This window comes from Thalia democratica, chromosome 2, assembly GCF_965202585.1.
Source record: "Thalia democratica chromosome 2, ktThaDemo2.hap1.1, whole genome shotgun sequence".
NCBI classification, from domain to species: domain Eukaryota; kingdom Metazoa; phylum Chordata; class Thaliacea; order Salpida; family Salpidae; genus Thalia; species Thalia democratica.
In genome coordinates, this window is record NC_139166.1 from 73,139,055 (window position 1) to 73,158,487 (window position 19,433).

Below are 19,433 nucleotides of genomic sequence, written 5' to 3' on the forward strand. Positions count from 1 at the left end.
TTAACCAATTTAGTAACTAGCTATTTAAATTAAAGAAACTCCTATCTTTAGCTAATCTTAAAACAAAAACTGTTTGTATGATTAGAATAAACAAATACTCTTACCAAAAATTTACTTTTTATTAACTTTTGTAGACATATACAGAAAAGTAATTTAATTTCCATTTACTTGTGTGAGTTTATAAAGAATACAAAAGCAAAGTACAAAACAAATATATATATATCAAATATTCACCAATGCATATATAACTTTCAAAATATTAATACCAAACGTATATATATATATATAATATTTAATTGGACTTGAACTTAATTTCCACCCACTTGAGGGAGTTGATTCCGCTGAACCTGCCCAACCAGAACACTCCTCCCCACTTCTCCTCCGTCTTGTACCTTCCGTTGAGGTTGCTCTTGGCGCAAGCGCGGAACCAGAAACCTGTTGTGACAAGTGCTGCTGTAACATAAATTAAAAAAATACATAATGAAATTGATGGGTGCGTCAATTGTAGGTTGGACCAGAAACCTATTGTAAAAGTAGTGGTAATGTTTAGAAAAAAAACCCCTTACTTAAAACTTTTGTATTTAACTGTTTTAAGATTCTTTTTTGAAGACTAAAACTAAACTAATTTGTTAAAAAATAAGTCAGTGTTTTTAGAATAGTATCTAGTTCTTAACGCGAATCATTCACCTGATGAAGTTTTGTGATAGTAAGGAGCATGCAGCACAATAAGTTTTTAACAAAACCAAAACAAGTTTGTATGTGTGTAAAATTTAAATGTTGGTATAATAGCTGATCGTAGGTAGGTATTTGTAATAATAGAATATTGTAATAATTGCATTAAATAAACAGTCAGTAATTTATTGCTCTTTTTGGTTGATATGAGTTTATTTTAATAGTTTAACTATGAATAAATATGACTTTATGATTGAAAAGCATAAAACTGTGAATTTTGTTTTTAATGCTGTAAGCTGTGTTACATAACATTATTTAAATTGTATTAACATATAAAAGAGCTGGGTGTCAAAGGTTAAAACTAATTGTATTATGCTTAATGTTTTTACGTACTTTTCTTTTACTAAAACGGTTAAAAACTAAACAAATTTATGACTACAAGGAACTATTTTTATATATACAAATTATTATGCCCTAACACAATGTTTATGTAAAACTAAAACAAATTTTAATAAGAATAAATTTCTTTGAACACATTAATAATGAGGTTTCTAAAACAAACTTTAATACTTTTATCAATATAAACCTGGGCTTTTATAATTTTGTGTCAATATTTAATCAGTATGAAACAATTAAACTTGTTAAGTAATTTATATTGATAAGTAAAAAGCTAGCGGCAGTATTTTCATACAAAAGTAATGTCTTTAAAATTTAAAAAAAACTCCAAACAAAACAACTTGTGAGGCGTTGTTAACAAGAAAGTGACAAAAAAAAACTTTATTTTATTTTTTACTAAAAAGAATCTATATGGTTTTCTACATACGTCAAACAAACTAATCAGATTGCATTTTAACAACACAAATACTTAATCTTTTAGTAAATTTACATCAACTTAATGTTTTAGTTAGTCTAAATTATTAAAAACGTGTTAAGTTTATACAGCATTCAAACCTGAACGATCAATTTTAGCGCAGTTCAAAGCTTTGAACTCATCTACATCTCTGTCATGAGTACTGAACTTCATTCCTCTATTGTATAATATTGCGTCTCCTGTTATTGTCATTGTAGTTTCATATAGGCTTTAATTAGACTTTTCTTTAAAGTATCTTTTATAAACTATAAACAAGTTTTTAAAGAAAAAAAAGCATAATCTCTGTTAAAAAGACTTAAGGGTTCATTTTATGTAAAAAACTAAACAAAAAAACTGTAAAAGACATTACTTTTTTAAATTTTTTATTCAAATATACGTTATGTAAACAAAACAAAAGAATACAAAAAATACATAAATAAACTTACAAAAACAATAACTAATTCTAAAAAAGCATACAGTGAAAACACTCTATAAAATTCGTATAAAAATACATCTAAAATTTGGAATGTAATAAATTACATCATTAGTAGACAGAAGAAAGACAGCCATTTTCCACATAGATTAGATGTGGATTAAAAATCTTACAAAAAACCATTAGACATAGTAAACAAATTTAACATTCATTTTTTAACCTTAGAAAGCAAAAATCAACAAAAAAAGATAACCCACTAGGTTTTACTGACAATATCAAAAATGTTAGGAATAGTTTTTTTTTGTCGATGTTATTGAAACTGAAGTATTTAATATTATCAAGAGTTTAGATCGAAACAAAGCCAGTGGTGAAGATTGTATATTTATAAATATCCTAACAAAAGTAAACAATCCTATATCCCTATTACTAAGGAAATTAATTAATCAAGCATTTTATGAAGGTGTTTATCCAAATAACCTAAAACTTGCATAAGCAATACCAATTTTTTAATCGAGAACAAAAACTTTACCAGGAAACTATACACTCATTTCACTTATATCTAATTTGAATAAAATAATTGAATAGGTGATCTATAATCGCCTGTACAGTTTTTTTTTCTCAAAATAAAGTTTTAAACAATTCTCAGTTTATCTTTCGACAGAATCATTTCATAAATTTAGATTTCTCTGAATATTGTTGAAGAGGCTCTGTCCAATTTTGATAAAAGAAACGCAGTTTGTGCAGTCTTTTCGGATTTAAGTAAAGCATTTAAGAGTGTAGATAGAAATATCTTACTAAGGAAATTGAAATGTTATGGTGTAAGAGGAAATATGCATCTACTAATCAGCTCAGATCTAGATGGAAGGAAACAACTCGTTAGCTTTTGAGAATATGAGTCAATCTGTAAAAACAGTGAAGTTGAGTAACCACAAGGCTCAGTATTAGGGCCGTTGTTATTTTTAGTATATAAAAATGACCTATAGAACAATACTGGTCGTAAAGTCCTCAACTTTGCAGATTGTGCAGATGACGCAATTTTATACAAAACATATACAAAAGACACATATCTAAATGACAGTAAACGTTTTAACATAGAACTAAAAAAGGTATCAGATTGGCTTATGGGAAACAAACCTAAACTAAATCTTAATTAAACCAGAAGCATGATTTTATATCAATCAAAAAATATTTTTTAGAAAAATAAAGATCTTAATGTAAAAATAGGTAAAACAGCTATACTAAACAAAAGTAGCTATAAATATATGGGAATAATTATAGACAGAATTTTAAAATGGTCGGAACACATAGAAACTATAATAAGAAAATTACAAAAAAACTTTGTGTGTATTATATAAAACCAGACACTTTTTAAATGAAAAAGCATTATATTTATAATTATTTCAATGCTTATGAGCAATGTTAGAGATGGCTTGTTGTGCTAGGGAAGAACAAATAAAAAATGTGTAAATTATATCAATGTTCTAATAAACTGAGCACTTAGATGCATACATTATAATAAATATGATGATACTGTAAGAGAATTAAAAACTCAGAAAAAAATATTAGATGTTAAAAGTTTGTATCTGTATGAAATAAGTCTGTTTATGTTTAAGTTTAACAATATCATGTTACCAGATAACTTTGAAAATTACTACAAAAGTGTAAAAATATCCATAATTATCATACTTGGTCTTCAGACACAAATTTTTCCTACTTGTTTCAACTGCAAAAAAGGTCATAAATCACTATCTTTCCAAGGTAGTTAGTTATGGGCTAAGCTACCATTATGTTTTAAAAATATAAATCATTTTAGAAAGTTCCCGACTGAACTAAAAAGTTATCTTTTAAATAGTTATTCTCAAGGTCATTAATGATAATTCCTACTCGCCTATTTACTCTGCTTAAGGATTTAATAGTATAAATAATTCATTTAATATCAAAGTTTTTATTTGTTTTTTATATTTTTGTTGAGAAGTAGATTTGTTTGGTTACATTAACATTGGTTTAGTCGAGATTTTAGCATTTTTATCTAGTTATCTTTATATTATTCTTTAAGATTACTTTTTTGAATTAAGTTTAGAATACTTATAATTTTTTTTTTTCTGCTAACAAACATTTTTTCATAACTTATTATTTTCATAATCTTAATTTTTTTTGCATGCAAATGTAAAAAGAATAGTTATAGATGCTTATATTGTAGCAGAAAATATAGTATTTAAAAAGTAAGCTGAGATAACTCTTTCAAGCAAATATATGTTTAAGCAAATCTAAGAAAATATATTCTTTTTTATGTTTGCAAATTAGTTTTCTTTCTATTGATACAGTTAAGACTAGTGATGTACCGGACCCACAATTTCGGGTCCGGCCGGACCCGGATCCGGACTTTTTTTTCAAACTAGAATCCGGCCGGAACCGGATCCGGACTTTTTTTTCAAATTAGAATCCGGCCGGAACCGGACCCGGACTTTTTTTTCAAATTAGAGTCCGGCCGGAACCGGATCCGGACTTTTTTTTCAAATTAGAATCCGGCCGGATCCGGATATCAGACAAAAATGGCAATATACGGCCGGACCCGGATAGTGAGTCCAGTACATCACTAGAATAAACTAGCCTGTGTCAGAATGAGGTTTTTAAAAACTGAAAACAAGAACTTTAATCTAATAATAAGTAGAACAGCTAGCCACAAGGTTTACAAATTTAGATGTTATTTACAATTAAAAATCTGAAATCAAGTTCATGAACAAAATACACTAGGAAATTACAAAATATTAAAAACTGGATCAGCTGAAACTCATTCAAAATCTAAAAGAAAACTAGCCTGAGTTTTTATAAAAAAACTAAACTAGCCTGAGGCAGTCAAAGATTTTCTAAAATGCCCAAAAATTTTCAAACTAGCAGGGTTGCCACTGTTCAAGTCAATAAAACTAGCTAGAGTGAGTATAAACAAGCCTGAGTCAGAATGAGGTTTTTAAAAACTGAAAAATTACTTTAATCTAATAATCAGTAGAACAGCTAGCAAAGGTTGACAATTTGGTAGTAAAGTTGTGGACTGATTGTGATACACTTAACTTATTAGTACTACCCATCATAATTAAATCCTACCTTATTTAATTAATATCTAACAAATACTAAATTCTAACTGAGACTACTTTCTATAATCAGACACGACAGTTTTGAGTGATGAATCTTTTATATAAAACACAACAAGAAATACTAGCATATACAAAATTATTAATTACTTTGGTAACACTTTAAAAACTGGAAGCTATTTAAATCTATATCAAAAGACTTAAAACAAAAAACTTAAAATTAAATAAAACTTTTAGTAAACAAGAAACTGTAAAATTTTTAATAAACTGTTAAACTATAAACCTCGCTTAAGTATTTTAACAATTAAACACCTGTTGAAATATTCACTTTAAAGACAAAACACCACTACTTACAATAAGCATTCACAAAAACGTTCAAGATATTTTGTTGCTTCAAGCTACACACCAAACTAACTAACTGCTTACATATAAACTGCCTGTCATGTTCTGATGTTTTGTTGCATCCATTCAACCGTATTAACTCTAAATATTCTCTGAGCTCGACTTTAAACAATAAATTATGCAAGTATTCATTCCAAAGTTTTCAATTTTACAACATATGTAAAGAGTTGCATTTCATGAAATGTGTATTTATAGTTTAAATGTAAACAAATGTAAATTAGTCACGTGTACAAAATGAGCCAATCACGGTAGGTGTTTAATTTAAACTGACGAAAATGAATCTTATTAATTTTCACAGGGTTTGTTTTTGAAAAAATACTTTTCAGTATGCTCTTTTTTACTAACTAGATCCGGGTCCGGACTTTTTTTTAAAATTAGAATCCGGCCGGAACCGGACCCGGACTTTTTTTTCAAATTAGAATCCGGCCGGAACCGGATCCGGACTTTTTTTTCAAATTAGAGTCCGGCCGGATCCGGATATCAGACAAAAATAGCAATATCCGGCCGGACCCGGACCCGGATAGTGAGTCCGGTACATCACTAGTTAAGACTTAGACAAGTGTTGAAAAAAATAATAGAGTTTTTTTTGAGGCAAAAAAATTTGTTGTTGTTAATATCATTATTGCTAAAACTATTATTGTTTTTTTTTTCTTATTGAAAGCATAAGTTTTACAGTAATTATCTTCATATTTTCATTTATAAAAGTTAAGTCCAGTTATTGTAAAAACCACTTTTTTAAAATTCTTAAAAAAAAATTACAATATATAATTTAACTATTCAAATGTGAAATATTTTTTGTTTTTCAACTTAAGTTATCAAATTAAATAAAAATTACAATTTTAGCACAAAATATTTTTTCGTAAAAACCTTTCAGTGTTTAACATTTTACTATCTTTTTAGAGGTTGTAACATATATTTCAAATATCAACAAGTTTGCTATTAATGTTGTTTATCTCCTTTTAAAAGTTAATTTATAGTTATATTCATTATTTTTATGTTATTATATTATTAAAAAAGAGCCATAGTAAATTATTAAACACAAGTACAGTTAATTTTTGTTCAGAATTTCTTTGTCATTTTAATTTTTTAATTTTTTTTATTTTGTTTAACTGATTGTTTTATTAGTAAATGTCCTGGACATGACTTAATATGTATCCTGATGTATGACTCGATAACCGAAAGATTTTTTCGTACACCCGGACCTTGGACCAAATATTTGAGCGCTTTTTTTTTCTTTCAATTTTTTTTGTAGCTTAATATAAGTTGTTTAAGTAATGAAGTAATAGGTTAATGATGTTTATTAAACGACAAAAACTTAGTGCGGGGACCTGAAAAACTTTTATGCTACCAGGTCATACTACACGAATATAATTTAACGTTTTGTCAATAACGTATAAAATAAATACATAGCATTAGTTAAATGTTAAATTAAAAAAGATTTTTTTTTAATTGATATCAAAATAAATGTATTATCCTCGGATACTCTCATTCATCTAATTCAAAGTTTTTCTACGAATGATGTTTTTAAATTTCTAAAATTGAAATGGACATTATAATACTTATTTTACTCTGTACAAAGTTAGCCGCTTGATCAATTAATAATCCTACAGAATCCTCGAATTGTTTCTTTGAATTTAAATTCCTTTATGTTTGAGTTTTTTATAATAAAAATTACTTAGTCCGAAATGTTTTAGTTTAGTTTATAAAAGTTTTGAAATTAAGGTAAAAAAAAAATTGTTTTAGCATTAAACTTTGGTGTTGAGTTTAAATTATCTCTAAAATATATAAATTTTTTTTTTTGTAAATGTTTTTTTTTTAAAGTGTTTATAAATTATTATACTAACATAGATGTTCAGTTCAGAAATTAAAAAAAAATATAATGTAAGATGTGTAAGAATCAACTTTAGTATTTCTTAAATTAAAACGTATTTACATTAATATATGTAATGGTTTGGTTTACATAACTCTGATATTTACAAGTAACTAACTGTAGTTTAGCTTTAGTGATTAACATTAAATAGTTTGATGTAAGCTTGCAGTTTCTAGTTCAAAAACTGAGCATAATCACAATTTATTTACTTACGAGAATATTTGTTTTAAAATATTAAGTAAGTATTTAAGTAAGTAAGTAAATATTAATTATTTAAAATGTTTCACAAATAGGCTCTAAAAAGTTTAATTTTATTGTATCATCACAGTATAACTTAATTAAAACTCTGTTAGAGCTGATTGTAAGCATAGCACAAGCTTTTAATGAAACTTTAATGCTACCTCATGCTTCTGAACTCTACAGTCATTGTTTAAAAACTTACTAACTATTGACAAAAATAAATCTCTTTAATTGTCATGTTTTTGGTTAAACTAGGTTTTTAATTAACTGTTCTTTCGCACAGGCATCACGAAACTTTTAATAATAAGCCCCTGATCAAAGTACATAGAAACACAGATCAATAATTATCGAAAAAACAATGTTAGGTCTGTTTAGCTAGTTGTACAGGCTTTTTACTTTTGAAAAAATTTTATATTTAGTTATATACGAGTTGTGCAGGATTACGAGTCAGGACTACACGGCTAATAAGTTCTTACTAAGGTTTACTATTCAGGTGATCTAATAAATATACTCGACAAGAAGTAGGAGCTAACGTGACCATGTAAGAAAATATTTGATAGTGAACTCTAGTAACACTATGTTAATGTCGCAGGTTTGTGGAGATGATAATAAAAAAGTTCTTTAAAAAATGTACCAAAAACAGTTTAAAACTCTATTATTCACTTTTTTAAGAACATTGTTGACAGACATACTTTAAGTTTTGTAGTAAATAATTTATTTATTTTATTTAAAATAATGTATTTAGCTCATCTAATATCTCATAACCTCATTTTACTCTGAAAAAATAAGTCTATCTTTAGTTATGTTTCTTTGTAGTAGACTAATTTAGTTTCAAAAACCATAGTTTATTTTTTTTATGACTTTAAGACATTTGTATTACGACTCAAACAACTTTATTTAATTATTATTAAGTTCGTCATTTTATTCTTTTTTTTAACGACTTAAGTACATAAATACTTGATAATGTATAAAAATAAACAAGAAGAGTATGTTTTTATATTTTTTAATTTTACTATATAATACTACTATGCGAAGAAAATAGCACTAGTTAACAAAATAAAATTAAAAATATTAAATTTTGTGCTCCTTCATTGCTAATTTTACTTTCATTTGTATTTAACACCCAGTTGATTTTTCTTACAACTTTTCACATACAAAATCTTTTGACTCACATTGTAAGACAACTTGCTCTTTATGAATTTGATCATTGTTTTTCTGAGTGTCAGCGTTAGATTGAGTTGCAGGCTGCTGATGTTGTGAAGAATTTCTAAAAGTCATCAACAAATCTACTGCAATCATATCTTCTTGAGTGCACATATTTTCTTAAGTTTAGTAGAAAATATTGTTATTTTAGTTATATGTGTATGTAAATCGCTTTATTACCATATGGTATAACTATTCGTTATAAAACATAGTTTACCTAAGACTAAATAATAGACTAAAATAAACATAGTTTAGTGATTCGTAAAAATACAAAGTTTATCTATGATTTATTACCTTGTGAATTTTGAACGGAGTTATTTTGAACTGGCGCAGCAAGAGAAATTTGTTGATTACTCAAAAATACAGGTGAGCTTGCAAGTTGTGCATAATTCGAATAGTTAGCGAGCGCTGTAGTATCCTGAAATTGTTAAATGTTTTAATGATAACTATTAACAGTATTTTAGACTTTATAAATCAGATTTTTGACTTAAATATTACTTTGTTTTTTTAGACTTACTTAAATTGTTTTTTATAAAAGTTGTAAAAATAAAAAACACATATAAACATAGAGTGGTTATGCAAATAATTTGTTTAAAAATTTACATAATCATTCTTCTTTTTATCTTAGTACTAAATGTAGAACTAGTCAGTCGAGAAGAATTCATTTAGTTAATTTGAGATGCAGTATTCTTATAGTTTTATTTCTATTTGTGAATAGTTTTAGAAGAACATTACGAGACAATTTATACTTAGTTTAAAAATTTTGACCACTTTTTCTGGCTTTTTTATTTAACTAAACTATTTAGTGTAAAAATTATAAAATTCAAATAAACTTAATACTTACACGAGAATAATTTTGAATAAAGCATACCTTGGAATTTCCAGCTAGGTTGAAATTCTGGGTTTTATTCTCAGTATTGTCTGGACAATTGTGGTTGTGAGAATCATTGAAGGTTCTAGTTGGGCTTCTATGCCTTTGAAATGGTTTTGACATGGAGATTTCGTTTTTTATAGTTTTACGCAAATCAAACTTGTTTTGGTTATCGCCTGAATGGTTGTTAAACGTTATACACTAATTTAAGGATAGTTTTTTAAAACTAAAAAAAGTAAGAATTAAAGACCTTACTTAAAATAAAGGTTGTAGTAGTTGCCCAGAAAACAATCTTTGGCTTAAAGGAAAAAATTACAGACTGATGTTGATTAAAAAGGTATCTTTTTTTATTTTAAATAAGTTAAAATTTATCATATTAAACATCATTTTCAAAAAAAGCAAGTTTTCACAAAGCTCAACAATTTTTACTTTTTACTTCCGTTATCTTAAAAGATTAAATGACTAAAATAGAAATAGAATAACGATGTCATACATATAATATTCATTTGTTTGTTATAAAAAATATTCAACACTAAATTAGAGCGTGTGTAACTTAATAAAAGTTACTTACTGGATAGAGCTTCTTTGAGAATCTTGTTAGTAATTTGTTTTAAACAAACATCAGAATTTTTGGTCGAATTAACAACTGAAGAAACGGGAATTGTTGAAGACGTCTAAAAAAAAACTTCAGCTAGGTAAAAGCTCATAAATTAAAAGTAGAACTACTAGACATGTTTCAAGATTCAGATAAAAATTGACAGAAGTGTTATAGTTATGTCACTTTCGTATGTTAACGGAAAGTATTGTTGATACTAAAATAAAATAAAAATAGAACAAATTAAATATTTTGTAAATAATATTTTAAGAACGCTCTACATAAAAGTAAACTTGGTTCAACTTAACTAAAAATGAATATATGTTGTATGCTGTAGAGCTTTTTTTACTACTACTTTTTAAATAGTTATTTAGACTAATACGTGTATAAATTTATCACAAAATCTTAGTGTTTTATTTAATTTAAGCTTATAACAAAAATAAACATACCTGTCCACCATTGTTATCTTCTGGTTTTATTTTTCCGTATTTTACCTTTAATTTTTAAATATATTTATATATCTTTCTTGTTTTAAGTGAGGACTTTAGTATGAATATGTTTACAGTTATTACTTAAAAAATTAACTAATAAATTTTACTTGAATAAAAAAATTTATATATTTACATTTGTATCAATAAAGATTTATACTTTTACTATCGTTATTTTGTAATGTAATTATTTGTCATACAAATTTTAAGCGGTACATACCCTAGTATATTAATGCAAATTTAATTAAATACTAGTAAGGTTTACCGAATCATTCAGTTTAGTGCTCCTTGAAGTGCCATACAGGCTTTCAGGGTAAAAAACTAGTAGAACAGAGAAAAGGGGTCTACAATGGGGTTTATTACATATTAAACTTCAACCAAAATCGTGTTTACGAAAACTAGTTTAAGAAACATTGTTTAATAGAAAAATAACAAGGAATTGAATTAACTTTAAGAGCAATGTTTTCATTTGTCAGTCGCTCAATTTCTTTTGCAAACTGCTGATTTTCTTGAAGTAAACTCATGTACTGTTCATCTAGAACTGATTCAACTTTCTTCTTTTTAGCTCTTGATCTAGAAAAATAAAAGCCGTATGTTAATGATATTTTTTAATTTTCCTGCACATTATTTAAATTTTTCCAATTAAAAAGTAACTTAATCAACCTTTTGGCAGCTTCGTTGTTTTTTCTTCTTTTCAACCAATATCTCTCATCTTTAGAATGGTCTGGAACGGAATTTCGCATTGTTTTGGTTTCTTGGTCGAGATTTTGCAGATCAGTTTAATATTTTTCTATGTAATATAATCTTTAAAATGCAAAGTGTATGTTTTACTACAGCAAAAAAAGTATACGCTGTTTTTGGTAGTGAATTATTTTAGTTCTAAATGCTAGTTGATAGATATCATTGAACTTGCTTATCACAGTTGTCTTTTTATAACTAATTTTAAAGTAAATATAATTTTTGTAAAAGCAGTTTTTTTGTGCGAAAACGGCACAGCAGTTAAATTAGACTACTTTTAATTATTAACTGTTTAAATTAATTTATAAATACTTTTTGTCAAATTTTTTTGCTTTTACTGAGAATAAGTCTTTTTATGTTTTTAGAAGGTTTATTATTCAAATTATCATATAAGCAAAATATTCTTATTGTCCCAAACATACACATAAAATCCTTAGCTTTAAACAGGTTTGCCACTAGTTTTTTCAAAAATTTTTCCAGGTATTCCGAATTTCTTCCAGGTTTTTTAAAGTAAACATTTTTGGTCTATTTTAAGTTTAAAGTTAAGCTACTGTGTTAAATTGTATAAACCCATTGAAAAGATACTATAAAGCTACCTTAAATATACTTTTAATAAAAGATTTTTTGATGATTACAAAAAATTTTTATTTATATTATAGATATTTCGAGTCAAATCAAAATTTTACTACTGAACATGAAAAATTAGTAAAATTCCATGTTTTTCCAGGTTCTTTTTAGTTCAAAATTCCAGGTTTTTATCATCTTTTTTTTCAAAATATTTCAAATTCCAGGCTTTTCCAGGTTTTTAATTAAAGTGGCAACCCTGTGTATATATCAATTATTTTGATAAAACACTTGATAATTAAAAAAAAAATTGAATTAAGACATTTTTAAGTATCTCATTTGTTTAAGTCTAATTTTTAATCCTCTTTAAGATAATATTAAAAAAAAAAGACTTATTCATTTTTGAGTTGAATCTAATTGGCAATAACTTGTTTAGTAAAGTAATAAAAGCCATAAAAATATACTTAAGTTGGAACTTAATTGTTGCTTTAGAAACTTTATTACACTAATACAGTGCTCCTGAAATGGGGTTTTGCGGAACCCTAGGGTTCCGCGACGCCTCTCAGGGGTTCTGCGAAGTCTTTCGAAATTTAAAAAAGAACATTTATTTATATAAACACTTTATGTAAATTTAAAATTAGGGTTCCGCGGAAAATTTGAACTTTGGAAAAGGGTTCCGCCACTAGAAAAAGGTTAAGAAGCACTGCACTAATATATACCTAATATTTTCTAAATAAGACTTTAAATTAAAAAAGATATTTAATATATAGTTTGTTATAAAATAAAAAATATATTTTCTATATATGATTTTTTAATTTAAACTACTCATTTGAAATACTCTTAATATAAGCATCTTGAACAATTATTTTTAAGTTAAAGCCATCAGACTATATAAGCTTAAGTTGTTATTATATTTCCTAACCAGGGTTGCCCAAACTGGGCCATTACAGAAATTCAGGGGACAAAGCAGCAAAAAACCCTAAGGGTCATAAAGTTAAACTTATATTAAAATTCTGAAGTCGATGATAAACATCAAAAAAAAAGTTCTTGAGCGTTTCAAAACGTTTTGAAAGGTATACTAGATATTATAAATCAAATTTTGGGGCCACAAGCCGTAAAAGGGGAGGCAAAAAGCCATAACTTGAAATTTACACTAGGTATTGTGGAGTCGATGATAAAGAGAAAAAAAAAAAGTCTTAGTTTGTTTTAATGGTAGTTTTTTGAGAAAACTTGTTGGAGGGGGTCATAAGTTTTCTAATTTCTCAAAACGGGGTCTTAAAAAAAAAGTTTTGAAAATCCTGTTTTAAAATCCTGTTGCATTAAAATCCTGTTGCATAACAACCAACTCAAAGTGTACCAGGTAACTTTTTGTAGTGGGATGGTAAAGAATTTACTTGATAAGCTAAAAAGAGCATTCAACGCCTATATAAACTTTTTAAAAGCAGTTTTAGCATTTGTAATAATCTAAACATAGTTCGGAAACGATAAAACTTTATAACTCGTATTAAGTTATTTATCATGCTTATTATATATATGAACTTTTATTGTATAAAATAAAATTAAAAACCTTTAGCTTAATTTTGGTAATACTTTTGTTTTCAAGCTCAAGCTTTTAAAATAAATCACTAAAATTACTATGTAATTTGAAGCAAGCAAAATTTTAATTAATAAAAAATTTTATTATAAAAAAAAATATAATAAATAATTAAAAAAAAAGGATACCGAATGAGAGTTCGGGGTAACAGTTATAGTAAAAAAGAATCAATATATATTTTTTTTAATCAAAAATAAAGTCACAAACCAAGGGTTAGGAGTAACAGTGATAGTAGAGAAAATAATTTTAAAATTAATAAAAAACATAATAAAAAATTGAACCCGTTAAAAGTGTCTCCTCGTGTAAAAGTGTCTTCGTGCCTAATTTTTACGCTCGAGAAAATTTGACAGTTACCCGCATTAAGGTGCAGCACAAGGTGAATTAAAAATAAGTTTGTGAGCATAATACATTGGAAAAAAGTAATAAATGTAAACAAAATGAGTATACTGAAAGTGAAGTTCAGTTTTTTGTTTAATTGTTGCAAGATCAAAACCCAGTGGTCAACAGATATACAAAAGAAAAACTATCTAAGCCAAAAGTTATAATAATTTTTAGAAGGGCATTAGTAATAAAATAATAAAAGTTAATAGTTTGGTGTCTGTTTTATTAACAATTCCTTTAGTAATGGTTCAATAAAAAAAATTCAAGTATCATATCTGTTAAGTTCATATCACCTTAAAGTAAAAAAAATTCAAGGCTTCCTATTTTGTTTACATATAATACTTTGATTTCGTTTAAATATAATCAACTTTGTTATTTTTTAAACTTTTACTATTGAAATGAGCTATAGGTAGCTAAGAAATTACATGAAAGTTATAAGTAAATTTGCTCTATATTAATAATATAATTTTTGTAAAAATAAATGTCTCAGAAATAAAAAACCATCATTATATATAAACTTGGCATTCATTTATTTTTTTAAATTGTAGGAAAAAAATATAGACTAAGTTGATTTCCACAAATTTTTATTAATTAAGTGGAGATGTGAATACTTTTTTTTTAATCTATGTTAAATTCTTTAACTAGCCTACAAATTCATTTTATTGATTTTTAAATTTCAAAATAACCATTTAGATAAGGCCAGTCAAACTAAGAGCTTCTTATTGGAAGGAGAAACAAAATAGTAGATACAAAAAACTATACAACCCATACCTTTTTTTACTATTTAAGCTAGCAACCTTAAAACTTCAGAAAGTGTTTCTAGCTTGACTTTAAAAAAATTTCTTGACCTAATGTAAAAATATTCAAGAGAAAAATTATGACAAAATTTATGTGACATTTTTCTTAACTCAAAAAAATACTAAAATCTAAAAAAACTGTTCCTACAAAATTTAAAAAGTTTTAAATATTTTGCTAAAAAACTTTGTTAACAATTGCTATAAAAAAAGAAAAGGTAGTATATATTGTTGTAGTCTTTTTTTCTGTAAAAAACCTGTTGTTACCTAAGTATTATTTTAAGTACTTATTTAACTCTGATCAACTTAACAAAAAAAAATATATATTTAATGAACTTACTGGGTTAACTAATATTTAATTTTATGTTAAAGCCTTTAAAAATAAGATTTATAGCTTGGTTTTATTTAATATACTCTTATGTAAACTATAAGTTGATCTTAATTTAAATTGAACTTTAACAGAAAATTAACTAAAAATGAAGTGCCCAAAAATTTTATTATGTGAGGTAAGTACAAAATGACTTAAAAAAAAGAAACTAATATTTTATCTCTTATTTTATTTCTTAGGTAAATACATTCAAGTTTTTTGAGATAAAATTACTTACACAACAAAATAAAAAATATAAAAACAGTAATTATACTTAGACTTATATTAATCTGTATTTTTAACTTACAAGTTTCATGCAATTGTTTTAAATTGAAAACTTAATTTATATGATGTATATGGAAAGTTTGTTAAGGGCACATGGGGGTCTATCATTTTTTTATATTTTTTGTTAATTAATCTAAGACCTATTTAAAGATTTTTTTTTATTAGCTTATTTCTTCATTTTACTTTTATAATTTTTACCTAAAGCAAGGTTTTCCAAACTCCTTTGAAGAAATAAAAAAAAAAGCTGTGGGTAAAAACTTTTATTTTTTTGTTTTTTATCATTAACTCCAGAATATCTAGTGTAAGTTTCATATTATGACCTCATGGCTCCAATTTGTTTCCCATGGTACACATTTTCGTGTCTATTTTAGTTTAAAGTTAAGTTTAAGGTAAGAAACTGTGTTAAGTATTATTAAAACAATGAAAAGAGACCTTAAATCTACTTTAATTTTTTTTTTATTAAAAAAAAATTGATGACAAATTGTTTTTATTTATGTGATAGATTTTTGAGTAAAATCAAAATTATACTACTGAACATTTGAAATTTTAAATACCAGGTTTTTTAGAGATTTTTGTTCGAAATTCCAGGTATTTCCTGGAATTTTTCAAAATTTCTCAAATTCTAGGTTTTCCTAGTTTTTTTTCAAATTGTCAAACTCAAGTTTTTTTTCCAAGTTTTCAGGTAAACAAGCAACCGTGTTTTACAAACACTGAAATTATATGATTCATGAATTTCTAATTTATTTTTGTAAATCAAAGTCAGTAAACTAACTCAGGCTAATTTATTTAGAATTTACTATTTATTGATGTTACAAAACTTTCATTAATCAAAAAAATAATGTATTTATAAATACTCAATTTATTATCTAAATTACCAATTGATAATAGAATGTTCTTATTTTAAATTATATTATTTTTTTATTAGTACCACAAATTTAAAATTACTTACACTCTAGAATGATAAAAACTGTATTTAAACTTATTGTTTTTAAACTTGTAACAAACTTTACCGTAACTTTTATATCACCATTTAAAAACAACTAACTGAATTAAAGATCCATTTTTTAAGGGTAACTTAATATTGTGTAGTTATAAATCAAAATAATAACTTAAAATTAGAAATATTACTAACCTTTTTCACGGTAGAAGACAATTTCACTTATAATTATGTATACTTTCTAAAATTATATAAGATATGGAAACTTGCACAATATATACTATTATCTGCTAAATTGAAATTGATAAAAAGCCATTTTGGCAAACATAACTCAGGGATGGATTTTACTTTTAACATGAATTATTTTTTTAGATTATGCTTATGATAAGTAGAGTTTATTTATACTTAATAAAAATGTCTAAAACCTTTAATTTTCTTCTTTTTTAAGAGTAAACAAACTTTATGAGTTTTCAGGTTAATTTTGAGTAAAACGCCTATGTTACCAAAGCATGGGTTTCTAAATCACAATACAAATAATAAAAGTCTCCGTTTTTTTTGCTAACAAACCTATTTTAAGTATTTAACCAACAAATTTTCATCTATCTTTTTATTTGTGTTGTAATTAGTTTTATTGATTAAAATTTTTTGTATTTAGAATTTTTGTAAATTTTATAGGAAGTAACGTAGTAAAATTTTAGAATAAACCCATTATTGATTAAATATTTAGTTTTTTGTTTATAGCAGCTTACAAAATCATTTTTTGTAAATAAATGTATACAAGTTTTTACTTTATTGAATAACTATACTTTAAATAAAAATACTTTGCTTATTTAATTGTAAAAAAGAAACAAACAACAAGATAAACTTTTGTTTATTATTTGGAAGTAGAAGTCAAATATAAGTATTTTTTTTTTAGTTTGAAGTTGTTCATAATATATCCACTGATTTTAATGTAAAAAAAATAAAACACTATTCATTTGTGTCTGCAATAATTTTAGTTGGTCTTTCTCTAACTACAGATGCAACTTTTGTTTGTATATTTTTAAGTGTTTATAAAATAAACTATTTTAATTTTAAGTAAGCTGGTCAAACAAATTATATTTTTGATAATGTTTATTCTAAAAATCGATACAGCTAATTAATCTTGTTTTGTCTATGTACTAATATTTTTTCATTAACTTTTTTATATAAGTTTTTGGCATAAACAAATAAATTGACCTAAACAATATTTTTAAACTCTAAAAAAATAAAAGTTTTGCGAGTGTTTCTATTATTATTTGTCTAACAGATACATTTTTTCTATGATGTGATAAGTTGCAATAATATTATACAAATGTAGGTAGTTAAGCTTTTTTGCAATCACTAATAATAATAAAAATATACAATGATTTTAAATGTTAAAACTAAAAAACAATCAAGTATCGGTAATCGGTATCTAATTAATTTTAAATTAGGTTGTTTTAATTCAAACTAAGTTTGTTACTTAGTTGTCATTAGTAATAAGTTTATTGGTAAACTTATATAATTTTTTGTCCTACAAAAAATACTAAAACGTACTAAACTAATAACGAGAAAGATAAACACATACGTTTGCTAGACTTAAATACTTTTTTCTGCTAATTTATTTGTACCATAAAAAACCTATTTATGAAGAACAAAAAGTGAACATGTTTAGGTTAGAAGTATAAAACAACTTTATACTATATAAAATACTGAGTGAACTAACGAATCCAAAAATTTTGGATTCGGCTGGATCCAAGTCCGAGTCTTATTTTCAAATTAGGATTCGGACGACACCGGATCGAATTCGAAAGATTTAAGATGCATATAATGTAAATAAAATGTAAGTTTATATATAATAAATACTTATTATATTATTACCTGTTTAATAAACTAAGCTTGAACAATATTTTTAATGTGTGATTTATGTTATTAATTAAATATTTAAGAATAATTAACTTTATAAAAAAACAAAAAAACAAATCATGCTGCATACACTCATACACTAAAACTTAGTTTTAATATTCAAGCAGCACTTCCGACTAGTTTGTATTTTTGTAATGCAAAATAAATAATTCATCTACTTTAATAAATGCTTAAAGCAGAAAACAAATCATAAACAAAGTTAAAATATTTTACGTTTAACTTAAGAACTAGTTTTTATGGTGACCATAAACGAATTAGAACATAAACTTTTGCAAGTACCGATATTTTAGAACAAATTGCAATTCAAAATAACATAGAGGCGTAATAAAATGAAATATAATACCAACTATATTAAAGGCCTAAAAAAGTATATGAACTACAATTGTTATAAAAAGTTTTTAAATTCCACTTAGGATTACACTTTTACCATTACAAAAAAAATTAAAATTTACATTAATAATCGTTTATAAATATAAAACGAACTACAACTGCAAAAAAGTCTTTTTATACTACAAAAGACTGTTCTCGTTTTTTCAAGTTATGGTTGAGTAATAAAGTTTTCGCCATTCCTTGGAAGCAATCAAAAGCCCTTTTCCTCGTACAAATTACCATCTTGAGAAAATAATTTTTCAGAATACACAGAAGATGATAGTGCAGCAAAATATTTCCTTGCGAAGCTGGCTGGCAAGAAGTGGTAATTGTTTTTTGTCTTGTTCAAGGTCCACTAGTTTAAGACACTTTATTCTCTTCAGTTTATGCATTCAAATTCTCTGAAGCAAAAAAGCCCTTTGATTTTCTTTCAACTTCTTCATCAATAGAATAATGCTACGCGTCCTCCTGTGTAGCTGTGTTTGATTCTATTTTGAACAAATGGTAGTAAGTTAAAAATTTTTTTCGGATCTAAATTTTCAGAGGGTTGTGGTTTTGGTTTCTCTGGTGGCAATAAAGAAGAATCATCATCTAAAGAGATATGTTTTTTAACATTAGATTTTAGCTGCTCTAAAACATTATTTTTTTAGTAAGAAGGGAATGCGGTAAGTCAGTATCGTTGATCAAGGGCTGTTGTGACTAATAGTAATTTGTTGTCATTTATGTTTCAGTTGTTGTTATTGGTATAGAACACGGGTGGACAAT